The sequence below is a fragment of the Emydura macquarii genome, unplaced genomic scaffold (genome assembly GCF_026122565.2).
Source record: "Emydura macquarii macquarii isolate MOO-44397 ecotype Brisbane River unplaced genomic scaffold, CSIRO-AGI_Emac_v2 contig_3062, whole genome shotgun sequence".
Taxonomy (NCBI): domain Eukaryota; kingdom Metazoa; phylum Chordata; order Testudines; family Chelidae; genus Emydura; species Emydura macquarii.
This window is the reverse complement of record NW_027133199.1, coordinates 5,840,210-5,856,950: the sequence shown is the minus strand read 5'-3', so window position 1 is coordinate 5,856,950 and position 16,741 is coordinate 5,840,210. Positions and strand designations below refer to the sequence as shown.

General features: G+C 40.7%; 1 long non-coding RNA gene across 1 annotated transcript in view; it reads left to right on the top strand.

Annotated features, from left to right (window-relative positions):
• Positions 1 to 3,649: 3,649 nt before the first annotated feature.
• LOC137141442 (uncharacterized) overlaps positions 3,650 to 16,741 on the top strand; it is a 60,549-nt gene continuing 47,457 nt past the window's right edge. The window contains exon 1 of the long non-coding RNA XR_010916635.1: positions 3,650 to 3,685. This is a non-coding gene — a long non-coding RNA (uncharacterized lncRNA). The remainder of the gene's footprint in view (positions 3,686 to 16,741) is intronic.

Below are 16,741 nucleotides of genomic sequence, written 5' to 3'. Positions count from 1 at the left end.
ACAAATTTGAGGTTTTTCATTTACAAAACTGACTTTCTCTTCTGGGCTGATTTTTAAGTGTAACTAGTGAGACTGTTTTATTCCTTCAGGATACTTGGTGGTTTTTGGGGTTTTTTTTTGGTAAATCTCTTGAAGAGGGTGGCAAAAATAGACACTTCCTTATTTCCTTTTGTTAATTTTTTATGACAGGATACTAAAGTGTTTTAATGAGCCACACCGATGAGAAAGCTATTGTTCAAGATAACAGTGTTATGTTCCAAAATGTTCTCATATTATCATCTGCAAAATGAGCAAAAAAATGAATATTTTGCTTGGAGATATGCTAATAGCCGTGATGTACTTTAAAACCATGATAAGGTTCTGTAGCCATTATATGTACTGTACATTGTGTTAAAAATTGGTACTGGTTTGATTTTTAAAGTCAGGAAGAAAAGTAAAGTAATGATCTTAACTGTGTCTTTTTCTTTGGTTATTCAAATTATGTTCTCCCATGGCTTTGGATTATTGATCAAGGCTAAACTATGCATATCTGAAAGTAATGGCATTTGCTATCTTTTACTGACGCATTAATGGTAACTTGTAGAGTACTAGTGTAGAGAATTAGGTCCATAGTACTTCATGATATGACTAGCCTCATTTTCTTCAGAAGTGGCAGAATCTACCCGCAGCCATTTAGAAGGACAATTTTCCTGCCTCAAAGTTGTTACATGCTAAGGGCTGCAGAATCAGGACTTCTATTAGACAATTACAACAGCACAACTAATGATCAAGTGCAAACTGGAGCAAGTGGTATTTTGTACATGAAAAAACTACCTTTTAAAACAATTGTAAAGTTTCTGTGAATTTTTAATGAAAACTGAACATTTATCAATTTTTATTTCTCCCGCCCCACTATTTTTGGTCTTTTTCAGTAGCCCAAAAAAAAAAAAAAAAGTAGGGGGAAAAGTAGAAAGTGAAGAGAGAACATATTCAAACCGCAAAATTTTCAGTTAAAAAAAAATGAGAATTTTCAAACTATTTTTTTTTTTTAAATTTCAGATCAAAATATTTGTCATGAATGAATTGTCATGAATTTTTTTTTTTCATTTCTTTGACCAGCTCTAATGCCAAATAACTATTGGTGAGATAAGTGTTGGAGAACAAGTTGTCAAAAATACATTTGAAGGAAGAATCAGAAGAAAAGTCCTTTGGCTCATAAGAAGAGGAAGACTGTTCTAGTAAGCATTAAGGAGTGAGGAGTGACCAGAGTGTGAACTGATTGAGAAAGAGAAAACAAAGGCAGATTGTAAACTCTTTGGGAGAAGGGATCATCTTTTTTTTTGTTGTGTATGTACAATGTCTAGCACAATGGGACCTAGCCTGTGACAGGCTTCTAGATATTATTGCAATACAAATAATAAGATATAGGTCAAGGCATTGTAGGCTTGAAGATGATGAAGAGGCATTTGAATTTGAAAAGCAAAGAGAAATCATGCTAATGAAGGCAAGAAGAGGGTTGACATGACTGGAGCTACCGGAGAGGGAAATGATGAAATTGTGCTCCTTTCTTCATTGTCATGTACAGACTCATACTTTTAGCTCTGACTGTGCCTAATTCTATCCCCATGTTCCAACCAAGATGGCTGCCCTTACACCTACATAAACAAGACTCCAACTGAAATGCGTGAAGAACTACTGTCTAGGCGGCTCAGCCAAAGCAAGAGCTAGACCCATCCTAGCTGCATATCATTCCAGCTGGGGTTGTTCCATCAGTGGTCAAGACATTGAAGGCAGCAGTAATGTGTTCCCTTTTAGGTGCTGTGCTTGCTTATTGTGAGACACTGTGCCTTGTTTCATCAGGCTGTCTCCCAGGCCATCGGTGCAAGTAGCTAACCATTACTCCTGCCTTCCTAGAGTTGTTTTTGTATAACAATACAATTTAGCCCTTTGTGTGTGCATGTATATAAAATCTATCAAGTTCCAGCACAAGAAATCAATTTTTTCTTTAGTATCTAACCCAATTTACTTCTAACTGAATTAACATTCAGCTGCTAGTCCCACTCTGTAACTTTGGATACTTGATTTCATGTCTTGTAAATTGTAATTAATCATTTCCTCTCTACTGTGAAAGGTATTACAACATCTACATCATCTATGGATTTTTACCTATTTAAATTCAACTGACATTTTATTGACATTAATTGTACCTATTATTTGAACCAATAAAGTATACAATTAAGGGAACAACCTTTTCTAATGAGTGGAACTGTCACAAATTCTTGCCTGAATCACTGGTTTATTTAAATTTGCAACTGATCCTACAAAGACACAGCAAAGGAAACTGCCAACCCCGAAAGAAGAGGCGTAAGAGTACTTTTACTAGAGCAGGATCTAGGGTATGGAACAATCTCCCACAAGAGAATAGAAGGATTGACCATGGGACTAACTACTTTCAGAACTAAATATAGAACTAATTTCTTTGAGTTAGCTTTCCCTCTAAGGACTTTACACAGATGTGTGCCTGCGTGCACCCCCCTATCCCCCCCACAAATAAGAAATACCTCTACAAAATTATTTTTTTCCCAATCTAATAGTACAATTTTTAATATATATATATAGTCCTATTACATATAGTTTTGAAAAAAATGCTCATTAAAATAGACAAGCATAATACATATAAATTTTCCTCTGAGTTAACATCCAATTGAGATGAATAAGCATTCTATACCTCAAACATGTTTCTTCCTAAATACTTGAAGACTAAAATTTTGGGGGCAGGGAGAATCTTTTTGTTCTGTTTGTACAGCATCTGGAACAATGGAGTCCTAGCCCAAGACTGGGGTTCCTAGGCACTATGGTAATAAAAAGAATAAGAATACAGCATTATTCATATTTAGCTGGTTCTCTCTACTACACCTGGCTATAAAATGCTAATCCCCTCCTCTGAAAAAAAATCACATATTTGAAATTTTTTTCTATCCCAGATCAGAATACAAAAAAACCATGATTTTTTTAAAGAGGTTTTTCCAGGAAAAATAATCCATTTTGGGAGAAAGCAAAAGTTACAAGAGCCTTCCTGCTGAGTAGCCTTCATTTCAATTTTCCTGATGGAAAATTTATTTTCCCATGGAAATATTTGATTTTTTTCAAAAAGGGCATTTTCCATCTGGAAAATCATTTCAGCAGAGAATTCTTAGCTCTGCTTTTCACATCCAAATAAGACAGGTGACGTTTATTAAACTGCAGATTGAAGCTTGTAGCAACTGATGGGGTAATATCAGTTAGATCCTGACAGATAGCAGATGTTAAGAGACCAAACAAACCAACAAAAGTCAGGAGGCCTGCTTTGATACGCTAAAATTAAATGAAGAGGAGAAGAAATATGGTTCAGATGTGTTATTTACTAGAGCTATTTACCATCTACACCAGAAAGGCAAATCTACTTGAAATACAAGTTTATTTGTATGAACTCAGAAATAAAGCCTGTAAAAGAGTGTAACACAGAAGCAGTTATTTTATCCTCCAATTAAACATCTCCTTCTGTAATTGCCTGATGTCTACTCTCCTTCTTGGCAATCACAGAGTTTCCTTCTCAGGAACTTTCTCCCAGCATGCCTTGGGAATGACTCTTTAAATTTGTCTGAGAGCAGCAGCTGCCATTTTTGCAAATGATTGTTACATGCTGCATCTCCTTCTCTTCTAGCAGGTAAGTGTTCCTTATCCCTGGTATTCTTTCATCTCAGTTGTTTTAAGGAAAGTGGCATCTCCACAGAGATCCATTCTGATTTAAAGATCATTTCATATTTTAAAAAATTAAGTAGTTTTTTTCATTGTTTGTGATGATCAAATAGCTGTTTGCTAGAATTTCATGGTAATGCAAAATTTGGCTGGAATGAACTTGCCGGATGCAAAGGAGCAGATATTCTGGTGCAGATTTATACTGAAAAATATTCCTACTATTTGCACAGCTTTCCTCTTTTTATCTTTTCTCTTTGAAATCTGTGTATTCACCAGCCTACAATTAATTGGAGAAGGAGGCTGAGCCTCATATAGATGCACTTATTTATCAATTATCTCCATAGCATAGACATTTATTCAGGGTAGTTAAGGGCATATCCTGCTCATTCTTACCTGTATAAGTATTTCCAAAATCTCCTTACTCACAGGAGGAGTCCCACTGAATTCAGTGCAGCCCTGGCCCCCCACCTATGTTAGAGTTTGCAGGATTGAGCCACAAGCTCCTATTTAACTGATTAGCAAGTGGAAACTGCAAAGTGGAAACTGCAAAGAAGGGAACTATTAAAGTTTCATTCAAATATAAATCTTTGAGTCTTTTACATTATTGTTGGTTTTCTAGAGAAGGGGCTGGGCCCTTCTCTGTGCTTGTGCTGCTCCTACCACACCTTGGGTGCTACTGTAGTATTTCTTACTATAATAAAAAATAAATATTATTTAATGAAAATGAAAAGATGGTGCAGTTGCAGTTGAGACAATGCTTTGATGTTTGTTTAGGATCCATATATTTACAGACATAAAACCAGGCTTATATTGTGATGAATAATGAATATTCTAGATTCTGTGCAAATAGACTAGTTCACTTACTAATATGGATATTTGTAGGAAGAACATTCATTCACCAAATGATTGTGTGACCATACCCCTGTTCACCTGAATGAATGAATGAAAAGGGACATGAATGTGATCAAATGCAACTGCAAATATTCATTCTAACTTTTAACAGCTAACTCGGCTTTGTGGTGGTTGAACCATTTCCAGATAAAACATTGTGTGGGGAAAAATGAGTGTCATTGCCCCCAGAAACCAGAGCAAAAAGGGAATCAGCACTGTCACATTTCAGGGCAGCTGGACCTGTATTCCCTTTCTGTGGGCCAGAAGGGCACCACCCACCAAGGGCTCCTGGCTCCTAAAGCATCACCTCTTTTGGATGGAGACCTGCACAAAATGGGGAGGAGATGAACAGCCCTCAGTGGTGAAAGAACAGGTTCAGGACAATTTAGAAAAGCTAGACATGCACAAGTCCATAGGGCTGGATGCAATGGATCCCAGGGTACTGAGGGAGTTGACTGATGTGATTGAAGAGCCATTGGCCATTATCTTTGAAAACTCGTGATAATAGGGATAGGCCCCGGTCATCTGGAAAAGGGCAATTATAGTGCCCATCTTCAAAAAAGGGAAGGAGGAAGATCTGAGGCACTACAGACCCAATCAGTTTCACCTCAGTTCCCAGAAAAATCATGGAGCAGGTCCTCAAGAAATCCATTTTGAGGCACTTGGAAGAGAGGAAGGTGATTGGGAACAGTCGGCATGGATTCACCAAGGTGTCATGCCTGACCAACCTGATTGTTTTCTATGATAAGATGACTGGCTCTGTAGATATGGGGAAAGTGGTGGAAGTGATATATCTTGACTTTAGCAAACCTTTTGATATAGTCTCCCACAGTATTCTTGTCAGCAAGTTAAAGAAGTATGACAAAGCCCTGGCTAGAATGATTTAGTTGGGGTTGGTCCTGCATTGAGCAGGGAGTTGGACTAGATGACCTCCTGAGGTCCCTTCCATCCCTAATCTTCTATGATTTCTCTCCCTTCTGACCGGGATATTTCCAGGTTGCACAGTTCCCTTGCTATAACTGTGATATCCCAAAGAAAAGGCACACTGCCTAGGCAGTCCTCCTTTTGCTTCCCTTCTCAGAGATGGTAAACAGTTGTGATTGCCCACAGTTATAAGTTATCACACAGCTTTTCTAAGCAAGCACATTTATTCTAAAGGTGAAAGCATTACAGAGAAAACATATTAAAAGAATAAAAAAAAAAATCCCTACATGCATACTAATAAGCTTACCAGAGATCAGCCTCGACTTCAACAACTGCTCTTCAAACCCCACACAGGGGTTTTTCCTGTGGTCACCAGTTCGTAACCATTTTTGCCCAGAACTAGCTCCTCCATGAACTTTATCCAGTTTGGGCCTTTGAAGAGACTGTGAATAGGTTATCAGCCAGACAGTGGGTTTCTCTTCAAGGCATAGCTTCAAAAGGAAGGCTTCTGAGGTGTGTAATTTGCATTCCTCTCTTGTGAAGTATTTCTCAGGAGCCCCACTCAACTAAAAGGTCAATTTTGTTTGGTCCATTGTTTTTAAGAGTCCTTTGAAGTACATAACACTTTCTGTCCTATCTCCCGCTTAAAAGAAGTTTAACACTATCCCCAATACTACGTAAATATTTGTATATTTAATACAATGACCTCCTAAAATAATTAAACTTAATCCAATAAGATTTGTCCAGGATATTGTCAGTTCTGTCACAAGCACATCCACAGAGGGCTGTCGCGCATCCAGCTTTGTCATGTGGTGAATCTGCCTATATATTTCCTGAAACTATAACAATTTTCTTACTAGTCTTTTTTCAGTTCCTTTACAAGCTCACTGTATGTGTAACAGAAAAGAATAAGGGCCAAACTTTATATACAACCTATTTGTTTATGCTAGTCACAATTACCATTAATACATTCTCCAAAGGTTTTAAAGTTGTTTAATCGGTTTTCAGTTGCAACAGAAATAGAAGAAAGTAGCACCTCATCTTACTGAACAGGAATGACAACCAAGTAATAAATAATGAGACTCAAAATATCATCCCCAAGTCATAAGACTCAGAGTGCTCATGCTTCATTCCACTTCTGAGATCAAAAGAAAACAAAATCTACTGAAAACAATATTCCCACTAATGATTTGTATGCCCTTCGGGGAACCTTTCACACAAGGCTCACACACCAGCCTAGTTAACGTAATTGGAAACATCTTGTGTTTCTGTAACTTCTCTTTTCATTGCTTAAAAAAAAAAATCTAGTGAAAATATATCCTTGATTGTCTCTAACAACAGGAGTAAAAATATTGCCCAGAGTTCAAAGAAAAGTTGTGTGTGCATATTGCCCCAAGCTTTAGGATACTATAAAACAATTTTAGGAGCTATTTTTTCATTTGGATAAGTCTGTCTTTGTCAGATCTGTTATGCCTATTACAACAAATGTATGTGCTGCTGACAGCAAAGAGCACCATCTTACTCTATTAAAGCCAATGGGAATCTTGCCACCAACCACGTTAGAAGCAGTATCAGAGCCTAACTTTCATAAATTGCACACATACACAGCGGGAGCTGAGACAAGAACCCTTGTCCTTCAGTTCAAAAAAATCTCTCTTCTTCTTGAACTAAATCAGAACTTCTTTAGCTTAGAAGTTCACAAACTGAGGTCAGCCGAGAACTGGTTACCTATATTGTTCTGATCCAGCTGCATTGTTTCCAGTGACTGCATTACATTAAAAGACAGCTAACAATACATTAAATACCTTTTAAAATATTTTTAACGCATAAGCAATTGCTGATATTGGTACAAGAATGATTTATAGTTATGAATTGGGGGTGGTTGGTCATGTGACATTGAATACAAAGGAGATGGTTCACAGAAGAACTACGAGGGTGGTCCATACTGAAAGTGTGTAAGAACCCTAACTATAGCTAAAGAACAATAATTACCACTTTCTTAGATAATAAACTCTTTGGTACTATCTCTTACTGTATGTTTGCTCAGCATCTGCAGCAATGGGGGCTTGAGTCTGACAGCACCTTAATAATAATAATTAGACTCGGTAAAATTTTTATTGAAACTATTTTTGTCTTTTTGACCAAACTAAACATTTTTTTACAAAAAATAATTTTGAACAATAATTTTCATTTTGCAGTGGAAACATTTCAAAAGGAAACACATTGAATGTTTTTGTAACTTTAAAAAAAATCTGTTTTTTGTTTTGGGGTGGGAGGGAAACACTCTTCCTTTCTTAATGCCCCTCCCCCCACCCCAGCCCGGAATGAGGGAAATAAAGGTAAAATAAAAAGTGGCAAAGAGCATTATTGTTGCTCCCAAAAAATGAAACTTTTTTTTTTTTCAAAATGATGTTTGGAAAAAATGAAAGAAAAGGAAAGATTTTAACAAAAATGATTTTTTCCAATTTTTTCAAAATACTTTTCTGTTTTTTTCAACCAGCTCTAGAAAGAATAGTAATAGAAGACACTTGCTTTTACTTTTTATGAGCCAGCTATTTCAGGGCAACAACACAAAGCCATTCAATTTTAGTATTGCCTTGGTATCTGATCTTTGATCCTGGTATTGCAATATTATCTTTTCATCCTAAAGATGAACCTTGGGGGATAGGGCATCCCATCTTCCAAAAAAAATTACAGAAAGGCGGTAGCCAGGTGCTGCCTCAGAAAATGGGGTTTGTGAGAGGGATCAGGAGTGGAAAGTCAGGATCTATCATATTTCCCGTACTGTCTTGTATATTCATGTTTCTGAACTGTGTATGGTACATATGCCTAACACGCCTCTGCAGCGTGAACGCTCACAACCAATCTAAGTAAAACCATGCACACAATGGATTTTTTTTTCAAAACTGCTTGTACCAGGATTTAGCATGTTAGTTTTGTGGTGTGAGCAGGGCCTATTAGAGAATGATACTTTATTAAGGGAGGTTTTTCCAATTTTTCACTTTGATTTGAAAAGGCTATATAACCTCATGAATGAAAAAAGGTAAGCTAGCTATGAAGAGAAGAAACTGTATCTCCCGCCAAACAATTGCCCCAGTGCATAATAAATGGGGATCTGCTTCTTAAAGAATATCTTAAGCGATGAATTAATTGGAAAAAATGCAGTGGTAATAAAAAAAAGTTTGCAAGTAATGTATCCTGCTAAACCTTTCAAAATACGTTTTCAAAGCAGCTTTGAAAGAAGCTACAGTCTGAAATTGCTACTTAACATGTTGGGTTAGAAGTCTCCTTCATTGCTGATCCAGGTCCTCCAAGGTCTTACAGACTTCACTTCACGCATTGTTTTGGATGTTATCATTCCAAATGAAACTTTCCCTGCTGTGAATGGATCAGAAAATTGGGATTCTTTTTAGTGCTTCTAGATAAGAAAAAAGCAGGCTGTGAGGTGGCTGATGCAATCCTTACAGGCAGGTGACTCCCTTTGAAATCGACAGGAATTTTGCATGCCAAGGGCTGCAGAATTGAAAATAAGCACATAAAATTGATTAAGCACTAATTTTTCTGAAGCTAATAGCAATTCAAATTTGTATTATTTTCACGGTTAAGAGCTTTTCTGATTTTGCTGTATATTGAAACTGTAGTGAAAAAAGTAATATATTGTGCTCATTGTATAAGGAACAGCTTTCATCCCTGGACCTCAAAGTGCTTTATAAATATTAATTAAGCCTCATGACATCTTTTTGAGTTTAAGTATCCTATGGGAGACCAGAGCTTTTTATGTCAATCCTTGTATATGAAGCACATAGAATGAAGGCCCCAGTCCTGCAGTGAGCTCTGTGCAGGTGGATCCCCATAGAGGTGAATGGGCCTCTGCCTGTGGGTAGTCTGTGGATGGAGATCACTTAGGCCTGAGTCCTACAGAATGGGAGATTTTGAAGAAGTAACCACAATCACTCAAAGCTTTTGAATGCTAACGTCAAGTTTGTACTGGCTGTAGCCATGCTCTGTCCCTTCCAGGAGAGCTATTCTGGTCTCTTAGTTTTGGTTCTTTCCTTTGGTATTCTAGGTGTGTGTATTTATCTGCCTCCTTTGTCCCTTTGCACCACAGGCACTGATTTTTGTTTCTGCCAGTGGGTGTTCCTCTCCACCCTCTGCCCCGAGGTGTCCCTGCCTGCCGCTTGCTCCTTTCTGCTCCCTCCTGCCTTAAGAGTGAGTGACGGGGAGAAAGAGGAGGTGGAGAGGAGCAAGTAGTGGGGAGGGGCTCGGGGGAAGGGGTGGAGCAAGGATGGAAAGAAGGAGGCAGGGCTGGACCTCGGGGCGGGGAGCGAGGACAGGGCCATGGTCCGGGTGCTGGTGGCCCCTCTGCTTCTTGGGAGCTTCCAGCGGTGGCGCTCCAAAGGCGGCAGGCTGGCGTCCGACATTTCTTGCCCCGTTTGGCCTCCATAAGCCTCTTATACCTGCCACCTATGTTGTGGCTCGTGGTTGCTGAGCACCCCCTATTTTTTTCAAGGGGTGCTTGAGCCCTGGAGCAAGATTTAGTCCTGCAGCTCCAGTAAAGGCTTTTATAGACATTATATAAAAATCACCATGTCAAAGTAAAACATCCTGTAGGATTAGAGACAAAATATATTTTTCTCCAGGAAAAAAATGTGTTGGGACCTACTACTTGTGTCTAGTTTTGAAAGGGCATCAGTTATCAGACCTTATAAATAGTAACATTTTTTTAATCAGGAAAAATTATTTGTGGTTATTTTAGAAGCTTTTTAAGGCTCCCTGTGAGTTCTCTATGGTTGGACTCATGGTAACTAAGGCACCTTGCTTTACAGGTGGAAGGATATGGAAGCTAGTCCTAATAAAATTAAAACTCTAAAATATACCTAAGCTTCATCACTTATGAGTTTGAGAGGGTCACATTCCTCACGGTGATAAAGCCTTTATAATTACAAACTACACCATTACATATTCCCTATATACATACTACAAATATACAAACTTCTGTAAAAATGATTCACATTATGCAAGTATGAGAGTATAAATGGCATGTTAATTACAATTTCAGAAATAGTCTGAACAAACAAAATGTTCTGGGCATTCAGCAAAAACTCATCTGGACCAGATGTTATAGAAATATTAATGTGTATCTTTCAGGTTAGATTTCATTTGCTCTCTTTCGGTAAAGAACCAGATTTGCTACCTGCTCTTTTGGGGGGAATGAAAAGATTTTCATTTCCAATAACAGTCTATCTGACTGCAAGAAGGACATATTGAACAGTGCATTAAAACAATTCTTAATATAGTACAAGATGACTTGGACTAGTAGCCTTTGTGTAGTATCTATGAAATAACCATCTGTTACAAATCTTTTAAAAGGACACAGGGCCAAATTTATTCTTAGAGTATTAAAATCAATGGAGATAAACCAGGGGTGAATTTGGTTAATATTTTTCCTATTGAATTATGCTAACATGTAAGGTATATTTACAAAATATTACTAAAAGTGTTTTGCTCTGTCTTTGTAAACTGTTAATACTTCCTAAATAAATAGATTTTTTAAAAAGTACTTTGCTCCTAAAATATATTTAGAATATATCCTTCCATTTACACTAGATGCAGTATTTTAAAGTTCATAAAGAACAAAATAAGCCTTGCCAAATAAATAATACTCCCTTTTGTTAGGCATTTAATCTAATGTGTATGTTTTTCTTCATACATTGCTTGTCATATTAGCCAGAATTCATTGTATCACAAGAGCAGATGGCTTGGTTTGATGGAATGTGTTAATCATTTAAGGAAAGGATTGGATAGTGACAAAATGCATTTTGTGGATAGATTAGACAAAGGAACACTACTTGGGTTGTATTGTCTATGAAAAGCACCAACGAACTGATTTTAAAGATGTTCTGTATGGAATGGATTGCAGAGGTTTCAAACATGCACTTTGTTGATCAAACAGATTCGGAGGTCTGATAATAAGTAAAATGTGTCCACAGAATTCATTCTGTCAATGCGGGTGTTTTTCATCCACCAGCGTGCTCCACAAATTGTATTTTCTCATATACTTCAAATGATCCCATCAGTATAATGCTGTTCCCTCCCCAGTTCCTCCCCACTCTCCCCAAAAGTCTCTTTTTTTTCCTGTGGCAACAGAAGATATTTGGTGAAATGCCTTAAAGTGATTCTGATTTCAACAAGAAATGCATGGAGTCAAGTATCGCACATCCATTAAATGCATTCATTCTAGGCCAACTGAGGAGGGATGATCCAGTGGTTAAGATACTCATCTAGCAGTTGGGAAATCCCAGCTTCAAATCCCAGCTCTGTTACAAACTTCCTACATGACCTTGCCAAGTAACTTTGGCCATGTCTACACTGCCGAGGGAAGTCTACTTACTTTAAGTCAACTTTCAGCGGCCGATTTTTAGAAGTTGTAGCAGCGTGTACACACCACGCTGTTTGCACAGGTCTCGTGCGACCACACTCACCACGCTTATTTTGACTTTCAAAGCAGTGCAATATAGCTATCCCACAGTGCAACTAGCCGCGGTGGCTGTTGGGATGAGTGTCATTGTCCCATGATGCAACACTGCTTCCCCCTCCTTTCTTCCCTCAAACAAACAGGAAAAGTATTTTTGTGCTGTTTTTTTACTCCCCACTGTTAACTCACAGACTGGGATCTGCTATCAGTGTGCTCAGGAATTGACACGACTCTCATTCGATAATGACAGAGAGGCTTTAATTACTATACTTATAAACATATAAAATGAGCCCCTCAACCAAAAGTCCAGTATATTTTGGCTGCAAAAGCAATTATCCTCACCAATGCAGGCAAGAGGCAGCGATGGTTTCTTAGCAGCTTCCCCCGAGAGCCCGGATCCGTGGTCTCAGAAGACAGCTGGGCTAGATGGCAGGTCTTGTCAGTTTCTTGTCCAGAGTGATTCTTCACTCTTGAAGCTTGCTTGTCTTTTTCCAGTTCTATTGCTTCTCTTTTATATTCTTAAATTCAATGTTTTTCAAAGCATTTTGGTAATTTACATGAGTAAACACAGGGATTTCAGAAAAGAATACAAGAGGGAGAGACCCATGTGCTTTACTTAGTTAAAAGGTGCTAGCCACCTAGATTTGTTGTTTTGTTTCAGTGTTCCACCCTTCAAACAAAGGGGTATTGGGGTTGTTGTGATTAAATTGAGCAATACCTGGGATGGCATCCAGCCATGGGCTTTGATGATAAGGTGTTTTGAGAGGTCTGGAGCCATGGAGGTCTAGCACACCCTGCATTTAACACATTTCTGTTTACTGCATATATGAGTTACACCCAGAGTATAAGTTCATTAGGGAAGATGGTCCAAACAAGAGAGGCAATTAATAAACAGTTATCTTAATGAAATACTATACATACTTTGAGAATGGAAAGACCGCATGGGTGTGTTGCAATGAGAAACAATCACCCCTTTTCAAAAGGAACTCTAGCCACCATTTCGCGTACTGTGCAATATGCATTTTATTAATATTTGGTGGCTTAATTTTATAAGTAGGCCCAGTCTAGCTGAAATTTCATGGTCTACACCCATGCTCACCATTGCTGCAGAGACATGGAGCCAGCTCAACTCTGCACTATTATTGTGAGCGTCACAAATACATCGCGGCTTATCATAGAGTATTTTCGAAGTAGATCAAGAAGCCGAAGCACAGACAACAGCGATGCCACCGAGGCTGCCCTGCTACAAGACATCGAGCAGAACAATTCCCGATTGCTGCAGGCTGTAATGAATCATCTGCAGTCCGTGGAGCACCGGTTCTGGTCCAGGGAAACAAGCACAGACTGGTGGGACCGCATCGTTATGCAGTTATGTGATGATGACCAGTGGCTGCAAAACTTTCGTATGTGAAAGGCAACTTTCCTGGAACTGTGCTCGGAGCTGGCACCATCCTTGAAGCGTGTGAATACTCGCTTGAGACAAGCTCTGACGGTGGAGAAGAGAGTCGCCATTGCTTTCTGGAAGCTGGCAACCAACGACTGTTACCGCTCGGTTGGGAATCAGTTCAGAGTCGGTAAATCTACAGTGGGCATTGCAATGATTCACGTATGCAGGGCCATCAATAGACTTCTGCTACGAAGGATTGGGAAATGTGCAGGACATAGTGGAGGGGTTTGCCACGATGAGGTTCCCAAACTGCAGGGGGCCATTGATGGGACACACATCCCTATCTTACGCCTGCACACCTAGCAATGGAGTACATAAACCGCAAGGGCTACTTTTCCATGGTCCTGCAGGGCCTTGTGGATCAAAAGGGTCGTTTCACTGACATCTATGTGGGGTGGTCTGGGAAGGTGCATGACCCGCGCATATTTCGTAATTCAGGGCTGTTCTCTAATATGCAGGTGGGCACTTTTTTCCCCAACCAAAAAATTCACATCGGGGGTGTGGAAATGCTCATAGTGATCCTGGGGGATCCTGCTTACCCCTTGCTCCCTTGGCTAATGAAGCCATACACCGGGCACCTTGACAGCGACAAGGAGTGTTTTAATAACAGGTTAAGCAGTTGTAAAATGTGCGTTTGGGTGTTTAAAGGGTAGATGGAGGAGTCTCCTCACTAGGTTGGAAATGACTGAGAAGAACCTCCCTTCTGTGATATCTGCTTGCTGTGTTCTTCATAATGTGTGTGAAGTGAAGGGTGAGAGGTTCCCCCAGGGTTGGGCTGTGGAGGCAGAAAGACTGGCCGCCAATTATGAGCAGCCAGATGCCAGCAGTACACTGAGAGTGAACCATGGAGCGCTTTGCATTAGGAAAGCTTTGAAAACCAGGTTCTGCAATGAGATGCAGGACTGATTTCTGTTCCTGTATGTTGTTTGCCTTTGGTGAACACCCCCCACCCCAACTGATATCTGTACCCGCCAAATCCCTCCAGGACAACATGTGATTTAATAAATAAACGTGTTGAAATGATGCAAGCTTTTATTTATGAACATTCAGTCATGGGGGAGGGTGTCCATTCACAGTATCAAGGGGTAGTGTGGTTGCTTGCTGGCCATCTGTCAGCTTGTCAGCTGCTGCTTTCTGCTCGCCTCCACTCGCCACGTACTGCAGCCTGGCCAGTCTCCTTCGAGACCTCTTGGACGCAGGGGAGGGGCAGGGCAGCAAAGCCCTTGGTTGAGGAGCATTATGGAGGGGTTGCAGTGGGACTCTGTCCTGCCTCCGCTCCTCCTGAAGCTCCATAGGCTGCCGCAGCATGTCTGCCTGGGCACACATGATTCGCAGCATTTCCTGCGTGGTACTGCGATCACGCTCCATCATTTCTCTGCGACTCTCCCTGTCCATGTCCACATTCTGGGACAAGGTCAGCCGCCACGCTCTGAGCTCTGTCTCTGCGGCTGTGGAGGCATTCATGAGCTCGCCAAACATGTCATCTCTTGTTGTTTTTTTTTCCTCTTTCTAACCTGAGATAGTCTTTCCGCAGCTTTTCTTGAGGGTGGGGCCAAGGCAGAGGTGTCTACAGAATGAAAAGAAAGTAACAAGGTAGCCATTGTTAGCAGAGTGAAGAAAATGATAAAACTGCAACAACGTAGACAATACTCCCCATGCAGTGCACAGGGCAAACACAGACCCTCATTCCATTCCTGACATCCCAGAAGGGTCGACTTACTGTGCCCCTACAGAGGGGATCTGCGGACAGCCGGGGGAGGGGCGGTAATATAGTCTCTGCCTAAACCAAATAAAAGTAACCAATGTGACTTGCTAGAACACTGCAATGAGCAATACAAAGGCACAGGGCATCTGCTGTATAGCTCTGGTGTTTTAAACATGCACCATCATCCCTAGGTGACCATGAGCGATATCAGTCTCCTGCGGGTCACGCAGGAGGAAAGGGAAGATTTGCTGCACGCAGCGGGGTACCAGCTGTGTTTAGCCTTGATGCAGGCTCCCTTGATTGCAGCATGGCGCGGCAAAGTATCCTACCGTGGAGGGGGGGATAAGGCAGCCCTCCCCAGAAAACCTTTGCAAAGGATAACAGAGTACCTACTCTAAAGTTTCTGTGAGATATCAACTGATGATTATGGGAGCATATCTCATCACATAAATCAACTGTTCCCTGGGTAACCCCCAAGTTCAGTCACCGAAAAGCCTGAAATCCCCTTCCTGTCCCCACCCCCAATGTAAAAAGACAGAACTGCTAAGAAGAAAAAAAACTTACCAGATGTGCCTTCCCCGGGATCATTAGTAATGTCCTATGTGCTGCTGGACTGCTCTGGGGTCAGGAATATGTCCTGACTTTCAGGGAGAATGGACACCCCACTCTCCTGCACCCTGCTCTCCTCAGCCTCCTCGTCCACCATGTTTTCATCATTGTCCATGGACTGTGACCTAGCGGAGGTATCAATGCTGCGGGGCGGCACCGTGGTGGGATCGCCACTGAGAATTTCATGCACCTCATCGTAGAAGCGGCATGTTTTGGGAGAGGAGCCAGAACAGCTGTTAGCTTCCCTGGCTTTCTGATATGACTCACACAGCTCCTTGATCTTCACGCGGCATTGTGCTGCGCATCCCTCGTGTCCCTTCTCCAGCATGCCCTGGGATATCTTCCCATACATGTCCAGATTCCTTTTGCTGGCTCTAAGCTGAGCCAGAATGGACTCCTTGCCCCACAGACTGATGAGATCTAAGACCTCTGGTCGACTCCATGCTGGAGTGCGTTTGGGCTTTGCAGTAGCCATGCAGAGTTCAGTGACAAAGCTTTCTCCATGCTGGCAGCACAGGAGATGAAAATTCAAATCTTCCCGGGGCTTGAGGGGAGGGGACATTTCCTGGTAGCGTAACCACAGAACAGCACAGAGCGACTGTCCAGAGCGGTCAAAACGGGGCATTATGGGATACCTCCTAGAGGGCAATTAAGTCGATTTAAGTGAAGTTGTGTCTACACTGACACTAAATTGAACTAACAAATTTGAATTAGGCGCTACGCCACTTGCAGAGGTGGTCTTATTAAGTCGACTTTTGCCACAACTTACTTCGACTTAACAGTAGTGCCAGTGTAGATGCAGGTGTACAGAGGTTGACGTAAGTGACTGTACGTTGACCTAAGTCGCCCGTGTAGACCAGGCCTTAGTCTGTGCCTTGCTCAGAAAACAGGGATAAAAGCACTTCTCTACTTCACAAAAGTGCTGAGAGGATGAATACATTAACAGATTGCAAGGCACTTGGATATTAAGATG